The sequence below is a fragment of the Echinops telfairi genome, unplaced genomic scaffold (genome assembly GCF_000313985.2).
Source record: "Echinops telfairi isolate 266 unplaced genomic scaffold, ASM31398v2 ScPeMD7_655;HRSCAF=1070, whole genome shotgun sequence".
Lineage (NCBI taxonomy): Eukaryota > Metazoa > Chordata > Mammalia > Afrosoricida > Tenrecidae > Echinops > Echinops telfairi.
Genome location: NW_022104553.1, coordinates 34,791,579 through 34,805,102, shown reverse-complemented (window position 1 = coordinate 34,805,102; position 13,524 = coordinate 34,791,579). Strand labels below are relative to the sequence as shown.

The following is a 13,524-nucleotide window of genomic DNA, read 5'->3' as shown; positions in this document are numbered from 1 at the left end:
GAGGGCAACAAATGTGCATATGTGCTTGACACAATGAATGGATGTATGGATTGTGACGAGAATTGTACGAGCCTCCAATAAAATACCTTTTTTTAAAAAGTTGAATTTTCATATCTTTAGACATATTCTGTTTGAAATAATCCATGCATGTATGAACTGAATTCTTAGTACCTATATTCATGAGGGAGGTTGTTCTGTAATTTGATATTTTTGGTATGTTTCTTCTGGCTTAGTGTAAGGGTAATGCTAGTCTCACAAAATTATTTAGACAATGTTGCATTCTTTTAATTTTTTGGAAGAGTCTCAAAAGAATTGGAGTTAATTCTTCTTTAAATGTTGGGTAGAATTCATCAGCGAAGCCATTTGAATGTGGATTTCTCTCTGTTGGGAGATTTTTGTTTACATATTCACGCTCTTTAGGAAGGGTTACACAGGCAGTCATAGGAAAGAGTCCTAACGCATGATGGTCCATCTTTGGATGGCTGGAAAACAGCCAAAGGCTGCATAGGCAGTTGATGAAAAAGGACAGTGTCCTTGTAGCTTGTGACCTATTCCCGGGGAACTAGAAGAAGAGAGAGAGTCTGGCTGATCTACATGGCAGGGAATTGTACAAACTCCTGAGCCAATAGCTGCTATCAGATGACCTGGCCTTCAATGGCTAGGGATTTTTAACCTAATTCTGGATAGTTAAGAGTGAGAGGGAGAGTGCTCCAGAAGGGGCTGATAACAAAGACCTTGGAGATGTGGGAAAGTGAATCCTAAGTCCATTTCCATGTGGGAATAGGATTCATGCAGAACCCTGCCATTCAGGAAGTATTAAAGGTGGGGTGTGCCCACCTTGTCCCAGCAGCACACAAAGTGCATATATGATTCTTTATAATAACTTGTGTAAAATAAAAACTATAAAAAGCAGTTTATACATACATACAGTTTTGCACATAGAGGAAAAGGGGGAGCTGGGATGGAATATGTTTCAGAGTATGGGTAGAATTCTAAGTAATATACTTTGATAAAAAGAGGGAGACAAACCCAAGGGTATGGGCAAGGCTTCAGGAAAGCTCAGGCTAAAAAAAATTTCAGTTCATTCCTCTAGCCTTGGTTGGCTTCATGAAGCCTCTACAAGACTACCTGGACTGGCACCTTCCAATAGCCCTCCCCGTTCTCTGTCACTCACCAGCACAAGGACTATCTGACATCTCTCCAACATCCACCGCTCTTTCCTTTGCTCCGGTAAGGAGCTTATGCTGGGCTTAGAAATGGAGAGACGTGTTTACAGGGGAATAAAAATGAGAGCAAGAGAGCACGTGTGAGAGAAATCAACATGCCCTAGCTGTCCCAGGATTCAGATCCAATCTCTTGGCCATCAGCCAAGAAAACACATTAAAAGGGCCAGTGCATAAAAGGATACTCATAGGAAGATGGAGCTTCCTTCAAAGCAGCTCTCAATGTGTGGGACCCTAACCAACCGCATGATCACTTGGGATTGCAAATTCTGAGGCTCTCCCCCCAACCCAATGAGTGCTTCTTGAACATTTATGAAATGAATGATTTTCAGATTTTTAACAAGCACCCAATCGCTGTTGTTAGGTGCCATCGAGTCGGTTACAACTCAGTGATCCTATGCACAGCATAATGAAACACTGCCTGGTCCCGCACCAGTCTCACAAGATGTTCGAGTCCACTGCTGCCAGTATTCATGAGGTTTTCAGTATCTGACAATATTCTACTGCAATTCACAAAGTTTTCAGTAACTAATTCCTCAGGAGTGGCAGTCTAGTCCTTCTTCATAGTCTTCTTCGTCTGCCGAAACCTGTTCACTTTGGGTGACCCTGATGGTATGTAAAATGGTGGCATAGCTTCCAGCATCGCAGCAGCACACATAGCCACCACAATTCAACAAACTGAGAGATAAGTGGTTGACAGAAAAGTGGTGGAAGTCATTAGGAGGGTTTATTAAAACCAGAATGTTAGGCCCTGTATTTGTCTGGGTACTTTAGAGAAAAATCCACAGAAACTCATGTATAAGAGAGAGTTTTATATAAAGGTTAACTGTGCATCAAGAAAACATCCCAACCCAGTGCTGCCCAAGCCCATAAGTCCAACATTCACCCATTAACCCATATGCCCAACACCAATCCACAAAGTCCTCCTCCATCTCACAAAACAGACACAATGATGCCAACTGCAGGAGGAAAGCCGAGTCAGTGAACGTGTAAGCATCTCAGTGCTGGCAGGGGTCTCCACACGGCTGCTTCAGCACCCAGGGCTGCATCGGGATAGGTTCATGTGGCTTCTCCTTGGGGATGTCTTTCAGGAAGTCAGCCTTGCAACTGAAGCTGGGAACTGCTAAGGCAGCTGCACTCTGGTGCAACCATCACAAAGCAAGAGACCCGAGAACTCGAAAGGCGAGGCTCACCAAGCCATTTATTCCTCCACTCTTCAATTAATCCCACATGTGTTTATTGGCCAGGTTGGCACAATAAACTAAATAACTCAATCCACCCCTTGCCAACCTGGCACCTGTACATAATTCTTTAGCTTCACAATTGCAATTAAGTAACACCTACACCTTAACCCTGTAATCCTGTGAATTTTTTCCCCCACCTATGAAAGTTTGTAAGCCAACCACTTCAGGCCCATTCCCAGAGTTTCTGATTCTGTAGGCCAACTGTCTAGTTATTACGTTGACTAATGGTGACCTTCCATATAACAGCATTAGACTTGATCTGGTCCTGCACCACCTTCACGATGGAAACATGGTTGAGTCTATCTTTGTGGCTATTGTGTCAACCCATTTCATTGCAGCGTTCTCTAGTTCTCCATGACTCTACCAAACATAATGTCCTTTTCTAGCAATTGGTCTTTGCTGGTGATGTGAAAGCGAACGAGCTGAAGCCACCATCCTCACTTCTCACTGCCAGAGGGTCGATTCTGACTCTTAGTGACTCTCTAGGCCAGGGCAGAACTGCCCCTGTAGTTAGACTAATTTTGCAGAGGAGTAGAAAGCCTCAAGTTTCTCCTGTGATTTCCATCTGCCAGCCTTGTGATTAGTAGCCCAACACTCAAGCTAAAGTCTCACCATCCTCATTTCGTTCTTTTTAAAAAAATCATTTTATTAGAGGCTCATACAACTCTTATCACAATCCATACGTACATCAGTTGTGTAAAGCACATTTGTACATTCGTTGCCCTCATCATTCTCAAAACATTTGCTCTCCACCTAAGCCCCTGGCATCAGCTTCTCATATTCTCCCCTCTGTATAGCTTATCAATTATTTTGTCATATCTTGTCCTGTCTGACGTCTCCCTTCACCCACTTTTCTGCTGTTCATCCCCCAGGGAGAGGGTTATATGTAGATCCTTGTGATTGGTTCCCTCTTTCCACCCCACCCTCCCTCCACCCTCCTAGTATCGCCACTCACACCACTGGTCCTGAAGGGATCATCTGTCCTGGATTCCCTGTGTTTGTAATTCCACCAGGCAAAAACCCACAGCCAGCTGAGGTGCTTGCTAAGGGCAAAGGTAATACAGAATGGGTAGTAGTAGAAGGTAGTTCTACCTATCAATTACGACCACGTGATCAATTGCAAAAGCGAGGTTTGTCTTTGTCAATGTATTTTCTTTTTATGTGCTTATTGCATATCTTTCCTTTGTTCAGGTATGATATATCAGATACAATTGGACTGTGTTTTCATTTATATGTATGATAGATGATTGGTGATAAAAATAAGTGTGATTTCATCAATGTCCGTAAATTATATAAGTATATATGGCTGAAGAATCGTGTACAGGTGCCAGGTTGGCAAGGGGTGGATTGAGAAAGTTTATTGTGCCAGCCTGGCCAATAAACACAAGTGGGATTAACTGAAGGGCAGATAGATAAATGGCTTGGTGAGCATCGCCTTTCTTGTTTCTCACTCTTTGATCATCGGACCAGTGTGCCTCAATTTAAAGGCCACACTACCTGTGGGACGCCTAGCCTGTGAACTGTGTCGCTGTAAGTTGAGGTCCCTTTAAGACATCTCTGGAGCTGGGGACTGGCGGTTGGTGACCTGGCTGGCAGTTGGTGACCTGCCTTGTGATTGGTTGCTGTACTGAGATAGCCTAGCTCTCTCTATATATAGAGGAAGACCTGGCAGCAGACTAGACTTAAAAGGACTGCTAGTGTCTCACAGCTCTCTCTCACGGGAGTGAGTTTCACTGAGCCATTTGTACTGCTTTATAATTTAACTGTTCATTTCTTATATGATATATCTATCTGTATATAATGTAACAGTTCATTTCTTGTGTTATATATCTAATTATATTTATAATTAAATATATTAAATTATCAGCAATTTGGTTTTATCTCTCTAGAGAACCCTGTCTAACACAGCCTGTCAATCAGGTAACAGCTGACCTCATTTAGAGGCAGTAAGGAGATAAATGAGTGGGACACGCTCAGAGCTGACAAGACATGTGGAGCTATGCTAGTGCCCTGAGCTGGAGTAGCCACGTGGAAACCCCTGCCAGCACTGAGACACTTACAACGCCACTGGATTCACAAGATTTCCCACCCATTGATCTGTGATCTTCCTGCCTTCGGCATCATTGCATGTGTTGCGTGAGTCTGAAGAGGACTTTATAGATTAGTATCGGACATATGGGTTAATAGCGGATTTATAGACTTGATCTGGACTGGGCTGGGATGTTTTCCTAATGTACAGTTGCTCTTGTATATAAAGCTGTTTCTTATACACATATGAGTGTTTATAAATTTTGTTTCTCTGGTGTACCCAGACTAACACACCTTATTATTTTTTGTACTTTTACAAAAAATTGTAACATAGAAATTGTAATTCAATTTCTCCATTTCATTATCAGAGTTATATAGTCAACAATTTCTATACATGTAGGTTTACTATAAACTTAAGTAATATGGGATATAATTGTAAACTGCTCAAATGTAATAGTTCCTAGATTTTATGGATCCATACAAAAAATTACTTTGTAAACTCTTCCCACACTGAATTACAACATTATTAGTAACTTTTTTTTTAGTTTTCACCTTTGATTCTCAAAAAAGGTTAATATAGGTTCACAAATACTACTTACCACAATATTGAAACTAAAACACTAGAAAATTTGAAAAATATCCACAGCTATGCAAACACCAACAGTAACAAAAATAACAGCAAGTGTTTGTATGAAACACATGCTTTAATGTGGCATTGTAATGGGGTTGTGACTGCTCTGACTTGAGTGTATTAGAAGGTTCAAAAAGGAAATTACCACAGAGTTTTACCCATGTCAACATACAGCTACATGTACAATGGGTTTATGAAAGAATGCTTTTGCTATTTTAACTATAGAAATATTTTTATTAAGCATAACAAATTTCTGCTGGAACACTGCATAAAAATTTTACAGTTATTTTGGCCTCACCCCCTTTAATAGTCACTTGGTGCAGTCCACAAACCCACCTACTGATGCCACTTTTCCCACATATTTAGTGTAGCTCACTTTCTCTCCTCAAATGTCACTACATAAGAGGGGCTTCCCTTGAACATTCTAAAAAAGAATTTCCCTTCCAACAATTTGCCTTTCCTTACTCTGATTTGTTTGTTTTGCTTGCCTCGGTTTATTTGTACAAATGGCATGGGGCAAGAGTTCCATGTATATGGCAACCCAAGCGGCACACGAGTTCCTCTATCCTCAGAGAACTCTACTATGGAGCTTTCTGGGAGGCAGGGCACCTTTTAAAGCTGGAGCTGGATCTTGAGCTTCAGTCGAGGCCTTGGCTAGAGCATCAGCCTTACTTTGAGCCTTGGCTTTGGACTTTGGCTGGCAGAGCCTCAGACCCTTGGCATTACAAATTGGAGCACACTTCCCAGGCTAGGGATGGGTAATATAGGAGAGTCGACTGAGCTTGTAGCTAAGATCCATTGAGATCTTAGGCTCGATCTCCTTGTCATGAGCATCTGTAGCCTTAGTGTTCGCTTGCAATTTCTTCAGACCCTTCTTGTTCTTTTTGGCAAAGTGCATGTTCCTGAGTAAATTGGGACCCGCTCTTTTAAGAGATTCATATTGTTGTGACCAGGATTTTAAAATTTTTTAAAAATCATTTTATTGGGGGCTCATACAACTCTTTTTTTAAAATGTCAAATCAATTTATTTTATTTTTTAAAATCATTTTATTAGGGGCCCATACAAGTCTTATCACAATCCATCAATCCATCCATCCATTGCGACAAGCACATTTGTACATTTGTTATCATAGTTTTCAAAACATTTTCTTTCTACTTGAGCCCTTGGTATCAGCTTCTCATTTTTGCCTCACCCTGCCTCCCTCATGAACCCTTGATAATTTATAAATTATTATTATTTTCCCATGTCTTACACTGACTGATGTCTCCCTTCACCCACTTTTCTGTTGTCCATCCCCCTGAGAGGGGGTTATATGTAAATCAGTGTGATCAGTTCACCCTTTCTCCCCCCCACCTTACCCTTACCCTTCTGGTATGGCCATTCCCAATATTGGTCCTGAGGGGTTTATCTGTCCTGGGTTCCCTGTGATTCCAGCTCTTTCTGTGCCATGTACATGCTGTGGTCTAGCTAGATTTGTAAGGTAGAATTGGGGCCATGATATTGGAGGGAGGAAACATTAAAGAACTAAAAGGAAGTTGTATGAATCATCAGTGCTATACTGCACCCCTGACTGGCTCGTCTCCTCCCCGTGACCCTTCTGTTAGGGATGTCCAGTTGCCTAGAGATGGGCTTTGGGTCTTCACTCCACATTCCCCGTCATTCACAATGATATGATTTTTTTGTTCTGGGTCTTTGATGCCTGCTACCTAATCCTATCAATACCTCATGATCACACAGGCTGGTGTGTTTCTTCCATGTGGCTTTGTTGCTTTTCAGCTAGATGGCTGCTTGTTTATCTTCAATCCTTTAAGACCCCAGATGCTATATCTTTTGATAGCCAGGCACCATCAGCTTTCTTCACCAAATTTGTTTATGCACCCGCTTTGTCTTCAGCGATTGTGGTGGGAGGGTGAGCACCATCGAGGGCCAGGTTAATAGAACAAAGTGTTCTTGCATTGACGGAGCACTTGAGTAGAGGCCCAATGTCCATCTGCTACCTTAATACTAAACATATAAATATATGCACATATATCTATTTCCCCATCATCATATATAAATATATTTACATATGTATATGCCTGTATTTAGACCTCTATAAATGCCCTTTGCCTCCTAGTTCTTTCTTCTATTTCCTTTTACTTTCCTCTTGTCCCACTCTCATGCTCAACCTTCATTTGTATTTCAGTAATTCCTCTTGGTTACATTGCCCTTGATAAAGCCCTATGAGGCCTCCTACACCCTCCTTGCCATCGATTTTAGATCATTTGTTGTTCCCTTGTCCCTGGGTTTGTTAGCACCCACTTCCTTTCCCCTGCCTCCCCCTCTCCCATGGCCCCCTGGAACCGTCAGTCTGTTGTTTTCTCATCCAGGTTGTTTATCCTGTCTATCTTATCCAGATAGACATTCAGAGATAATAATATGCACAAAAACAAGACAGAGCAAAACAAAGCAATAAAAGAAAACTAAACAACAACAACAACAACAAGCCTATAAATAGTTCAAGGTCTGTTTGCTGACCTTTATGAGTGTTTTCTGGTGGAGTCTGATGGGTGCCACACCCTGGCCCCACAGTCTGTCTTTGGAATTCCCCAGGGACGTCATTGCTCTGATCCCCTTGCTGTTCTGTTGCACACCCTTAGTGTTTTGTTGGAGTGTGGTTGGATCATACAGACATGAACCAATAGAGAGGTCTGAGGGGCCAGTCCCAATCCCAACTACGTGGACATCCCCTCTCCCCACAGAATAATTCACTTCAGAGGACAACACTGAAGCTACAGCTCAGGGAGAGGGACATGTCTGATCAGAGCACATGGGAGCAAATGAAGGGAGAGGGAGCGTGGAGCACACCTTGACCCACCAAGCCCTGAGGATGATATTCCTGCTCAGAGCAGCCAATGTAGAGAAGGCCAGCCCCACCATGAGGCACGATGTCCCTCACTGGCCCATAGCGCTACGAGAGACAGCACTGGAGACACAGTGCAGGTATTGTGCCCAATCTGTTTTTAAAAAATTTTAATGCCATTCTCTGCCATCTTCTGGATTGGTTCTGTACGTTTGGTTCTTAGACTTGGCCATGTCCACATGGATTCTTGCTGCTCCTAGACTACAAGGGACAGAAAGCTGCTGCATCTTAATGTTTGTCCCCATCTAAATGTTACATGAGCTTTCTATGGTCTTTTCCTCCAGGGTCTTAAGATCCAAGAGATCTAGGATTTGTTTGGTTCACTCGTATATGTACAGTGTTAGAAGAATGCTGGAACTCTTGTACATACTCAAAAAATATTTGGTAAACTAATACACAAATCTTACTGTGCATCCCATAATATAGTGATGTCACTTACTTACTTACACATGTTTTGTAGTTTAGTATTCACAACATTACAGATAAGTGAAACTGATGTTTAAAATGTTAAACAATTAACCCAAAGTTACGAGTGTCCAAATGAGGAGTGATTCGAAAAGTTGTCCTCTTTCAGGAGGTCATATGTGTGAATGGGAAAATATTCAACAAAACGTGAAGAATCAATGCTTCTATTCATTAAAGATGCATCTTTTTTAAAAATCATTTTATTAGGTGCTCATACAACTCTTATCACAATCCATACATACATCAGTTGTGCCAAGCGCATTTGTACATTCATTGCCATAAAGATGCATCTTAAGAGGTATCAGACATGAATGACTTCTATTACTCGACAGAAATGTAGTTTGAAGACAAACTGAAAACACTTTAATTCTAAATCAACGACAAACTATGAAGCCTAAAAGAAGTCCTTGTCTGACCAGTCAACATTCTTTACCCAAAGTGGGAATAATTGTGTTTGACATAGAATTCAGGATACCCAAACCAAACCCACTGCATTGTGTTGATTCCAGCTCCAAGCTACCCTTGATGGGGTGTCTGAGGCTGTACATCTTGATGGGAGCAAATAGCATCCTCTTTTTTCTCTCAGAATGGCTGCTGGGTTTACAAAGCTGATCTTAAAGTTAAGCAACCCAACACTTACCCAACAGTGTGCCAGGGCTCCTTAGAATTCAAATGACAGGACCCTCTAATTCTAAGCTACTTAGGGAGCTCAGCTGTTAGCTGCAAGGTCAGCAGTTCAAAACCACCAGCAGCTCTGCAGAAAAAAATAATGGGGCTCTCTAATCCCTTAAAGAGTTAACAATCTCAGAAACTCACAGGGGCAGTTAGTTCTACCTTGTTCTATAAGGTCACGGTTAAGATTTAAACATAAAAAGATATGAGCCCTAACACAAAAGTTCCAAGAAAAGCAGCATTCTTCCCCATCCCCCAACCCTAAACCCTGGAAGATCTGAAAAATGCACCAAAGTCAGGATCCTAGTAAGTAAAGGTATTTGGAAATAAGGGGCATGTAATGAAGTTATAATCCATCATTGGAGGATACATCCCTTACTGCCCCCTCACTGACAGTCTTGTAATTGTTCAGGTCATACATTCTTGGATAAGTGGAGTCTGGCTACTAAGGCTGGGAAGCTTTGCTATTTATTATATAAAAATGGCAGTGGTATTTTGTAAGGCTCAAAAACATAGCCTCACATACTGAGGTGCTGGATATTGGAGACCCCATTCTTGACTGGTAAGATAGACCTTATGAGAAACTTTGGGGAGAGTAAATCTTCATATTTCAGCAACTACTAGTCAAACACTGGCTTGAATAGTCATCTCCAAGGAGTTTGGCAGTGGTCCTCAAAGTATACCGAGTCAGTGATTGTAATGAGGTGTCTAATACTTTTACATTGAAAAAAAATCATTTTATTGGGGTTCATACAGCTCTTATCACAATCCATCCATTGTGTCAAGCACATTTGTACATTTGTTGCCATCATCATCTTCAAAACATTTTCTTTCTACTTGAGCCCTTGGTATCAGCTCATTTTCCCCCTCCCTCACGAACCCTTGATAATTTATAATTTTTTTTCATAACTTACACTGACCGATGTCTCCCTTCACCCACTTTTCTGTTGTCCAAAACCCAGGGAGGAGATTATATGTAGATCCTTCTAATCACTTCCCCCTTTCCACCACACCCTCCCTCTACCCTCCCAGTATCGTCATTCTCACCACTGGTCCTGTAGGGATCATCTGTCCTGGATTCCCTGTGTTTCCAGTTCCTATCTGTACCAGTGTACCTCCTCCAGTCTAGCCGGATTTGTAGGGTAGAATTGGGATCATGATAGTGGGGGAGGAGGAAGCATTTAGGAACTAGAGGAAAGTTGCATGTTTTATCGATGCTACACTGCACCCTGACTGGCTCGTCTCCTCCCCGACCCTTCCTTCCATAAGGGGATGTACAGTTGCCTACACATGGGTCTTGGGTCCCCACTCTGCACTCCCCTTCATTCACAGTGATTTGATTTTTTGTTCTTTGATGCCTGATACCTGATCCCTTCAACTCCTCGTGATCACACAGGCTGGTGGGCTTCTTCCAAGTGGGCTTTGTTGCTTCTGAGACATAAGTATCTTTCGATATGCATGCACATACAAAAGCCACTGGATTTGCTTCTTTAAAGAAACTCGTCCAACACATCCTCCCTCCCTGGGGGTCTTCCAAAGTCTTTGTCTTGTTTTTTATAGCTTTAGTAGCAGTCTCGTACAATATTTGTCTGTTTATGATCGACCAGCTTCACTCAGCAGAATGTTCTCCGGGTTCATTCAGGTCATGAGGTACTTAGTGGTTTCATTATTGTTTCTTTGTTTTTTCTAATGATGCATAGTGATGCAGCTCACGAGGGGACTTTGCAAGACTAAAGATTTGTCCATAGCAAATGCCTTTTTCTCAACAACACCGAGAGGCAGCTGTACCCATGGACTTTTCCTGATGGGATACACAGAAATGAAATTGACCACATCTGTGGGTGGCGATGCTGGAAAAGCTCAATGCCAGCAGCTAAGCCGAGGCCAAGAGCTGACTGTGGCACAGGGCAACAGGTGCTCACATGTAAGTTCCGGACACACCTGGAGAAAATTAAAGCAAGTCCACAAGAGCCAAAATACAACCTTGAGTCTCTCGCAGCTGAATTTTGAGAACGTCTGACGTACAGCTTTGATGTCTTGAATATGAATGACAGAAGACCTGATAAGCTGAGGAAGGACAGCAAGAATATCATTTATGAGGAAAGCAAAAGTCATGAAAGAAAGAAGAGGTCAGAGTGTATGTCAAAGAGACTCTGCAGCTAGCTCTGAATCTGGAGTAGCTAAGGTACATGGCAGAAAAACGATGAAGCCAAGAGCTGAACGGAACTTTTCAAAGGGTCGCTCAAGAAGAAGAAGCTAAATGTGATGAGATGTGCAAAGACCTAGAGTTAGAAAACCAAAATGGAAGAGCCTGCTGCAGGGGGTGTCCAGGGGCTTTCTTGCCAGGGCATGGGAGGACCCAGGGCTTCCTTGTTGATGTGTGGGTGGAGCTGGGGCCTTCCAGAGGGGTAATCTTGATTGATTTTCTTGAAAGACACAAGGTCCTGGGAGTTTGGGATGAAGTTTCCGGAAAATTGAAAGTTGTGTTGGTGAGACAAGGGCCAGGAAATTTGTGTTGAGGACACTTTCCATTATGACAATGCTTACTTTTCAAGGATGCTGCAGTGCAGTGAATTATTCATGGCTCTTCTGGTCATAGTTAGCTTTCGTGATTCCCACCAAATGACTTTTTTTCCTAATGGGTCTGGGTAAAAAGTCAGGGAAGATACTGATTGTATTATATGATTCAGGTGTGACTGATTGACATCCTGCTAAGTATTAAGTGAGCCATCTCAGAAGCAAAGGGTGGGAGTTCACTACCAGCAAGAGGTGAGTCAAGATAGGAGCGTATCCTTTTAACCCTGCTTCTGGTTTGCCTTTCTCTGCCAGACCTCCGGTTTGGGGAACTGGAGTGAGTTAAGGCCTGTCACCTGGTCTGATTTCACCAACTTCTGCAGCCTCAGGGAGGAAGAGGAACCTCCAGATGCATGTCTGAAGTTTGGATGTAGGACTTATCAGCACCCACAACTATGTGAGCCATTTTCCTTCACATTGTGATTTCTGGGTAGCCATTGCAGGGAATTGCAGAACCGTGGGATGTAAGGGAATAGACTAGGGCAGCGGTTCTCAACCTGTGGGTCGCGACCCCTTTGGGGGGGTCAAACAACCCTTTCACAGGGGTTGCCCGATTCATCACAGTAGCAAAATGACAGTGATGAAGTAGCAACGAAATAATTTTATGGTTGGGGGGGGTCACCACAACACGAACTGCATTAAAGGGCCGCAGCAGTAGGAAGGTTGAGAACCGCTGTACTAAGGGGAGGAGTGGTGACATGTCCGAGATGATAGAATGGTTTGGAAAAGTGAGACATTTGGCACATATTTAAGCTCCACTTTCTTAGGACTAGTCTTGTTTGTTTGTTTTTCTAAAATATTTGGGCTGCCCTACAAGATATGGGATGCTTTACTCCATATACCAGGCCCTACAGACCTGATCTTGCCCATACAGATTCTGGGCCCCCACCCCGAAACAAATAAAATAACTTCTGCTGAATCGCTGCTCTACAGCCAGCAGAGCTCGCACCCCAAAGCCTGCACTAAATTTAGAGTTTTAGCCTGGAGGCATAATAAGTTAGGATTTGGGCTGCTAACCACAAGGTCAGCAGTTTGAAACCAGCAGCAGCTCTGCGGGAGAAAGAAAAGGCTTTCTGCTCCAGTAAAGAGTTACAGTGATGGAAGCCCCGTGGAGGGTCTCTCTGGGTCAGAACGGACTTGAAGGCAGTGGGAGAGGAGGAGCCTGAGAAAACAGAGTTTGGTTCATTAAAGACAACCACTTGTGATATTAGATATAGCAGTCCTAGAGAACTAAGACAGGTCTATCTGTACCTTGGAGTGGAATTGCTGAGCCATCTGGTTGTCCTGTTTGTACTGTGTGTGGGTTTAGAACTTGGCGGTTTGGATGAAAGTTTACAGAGCGACTTGTTATTCAACAATTCAGATTCGCTTTGTGACTGACTGCAATCTTCTCAATATCAGAGCACACTTTCAAGGTCCTCCCTATGTTTACCATTTCCCTTTGCCTTTCTTTTTTATTCCTTCCTGGAATCCAAGGTTCATTCCCAGGCAAGCGCGGCCCTGTTCACCTCGTAGGAGTGTGTACCGCCGTGGTGATTGTTCACCGTGGAGCCTGTCTATTGTTTGGCTGAAAGTCAAGCCACAATTGTGAGTTCAGTCCTAGTTTTATGGGTGTCTAAGGGCAATAGTATTAGACTGAAGGTCCATCAGCCTCTATCAGACCAGTAAACCTGTCTTTTTCCTGGTCTGTTTTTTTTTTTTAAACATTTTATTAGGGGCTCATACAACTCTTATCACAATCCATACACACATCAATTGTGTAATGCGCATTTGTACATCGTTTC

General features: G+C 42.7%; 1 protein-coding gene across 2 annotated transcripts in view; it reads left to right on the top strand.

Annotated features, from left to right (window-relative positions):
• Positions 1 to 13,524, top strand: part of LOC115870330 (zinc finger protein 383) — a 68,550-nt gene that overhangs the window by 28,653 nt on the left and 26,373 nt on the right. Inside the window, exon 1 of one of the 2 annotated variants that reach the window (XM_045292904.1) lies at positions 12,073 to 12,137. The exons of the other annotated variant lie outside the window; for it this stretch is intronic. The gene's annotated coding sequence lies outside the window, so the exon portion shown is untranslated. Of the gene's footprint in view, positions 1 to 12,072; positions 12,138 to 13,524 lie in introns of those variants that run through there. 2 annotated transcript variants of the gene reach the window in all.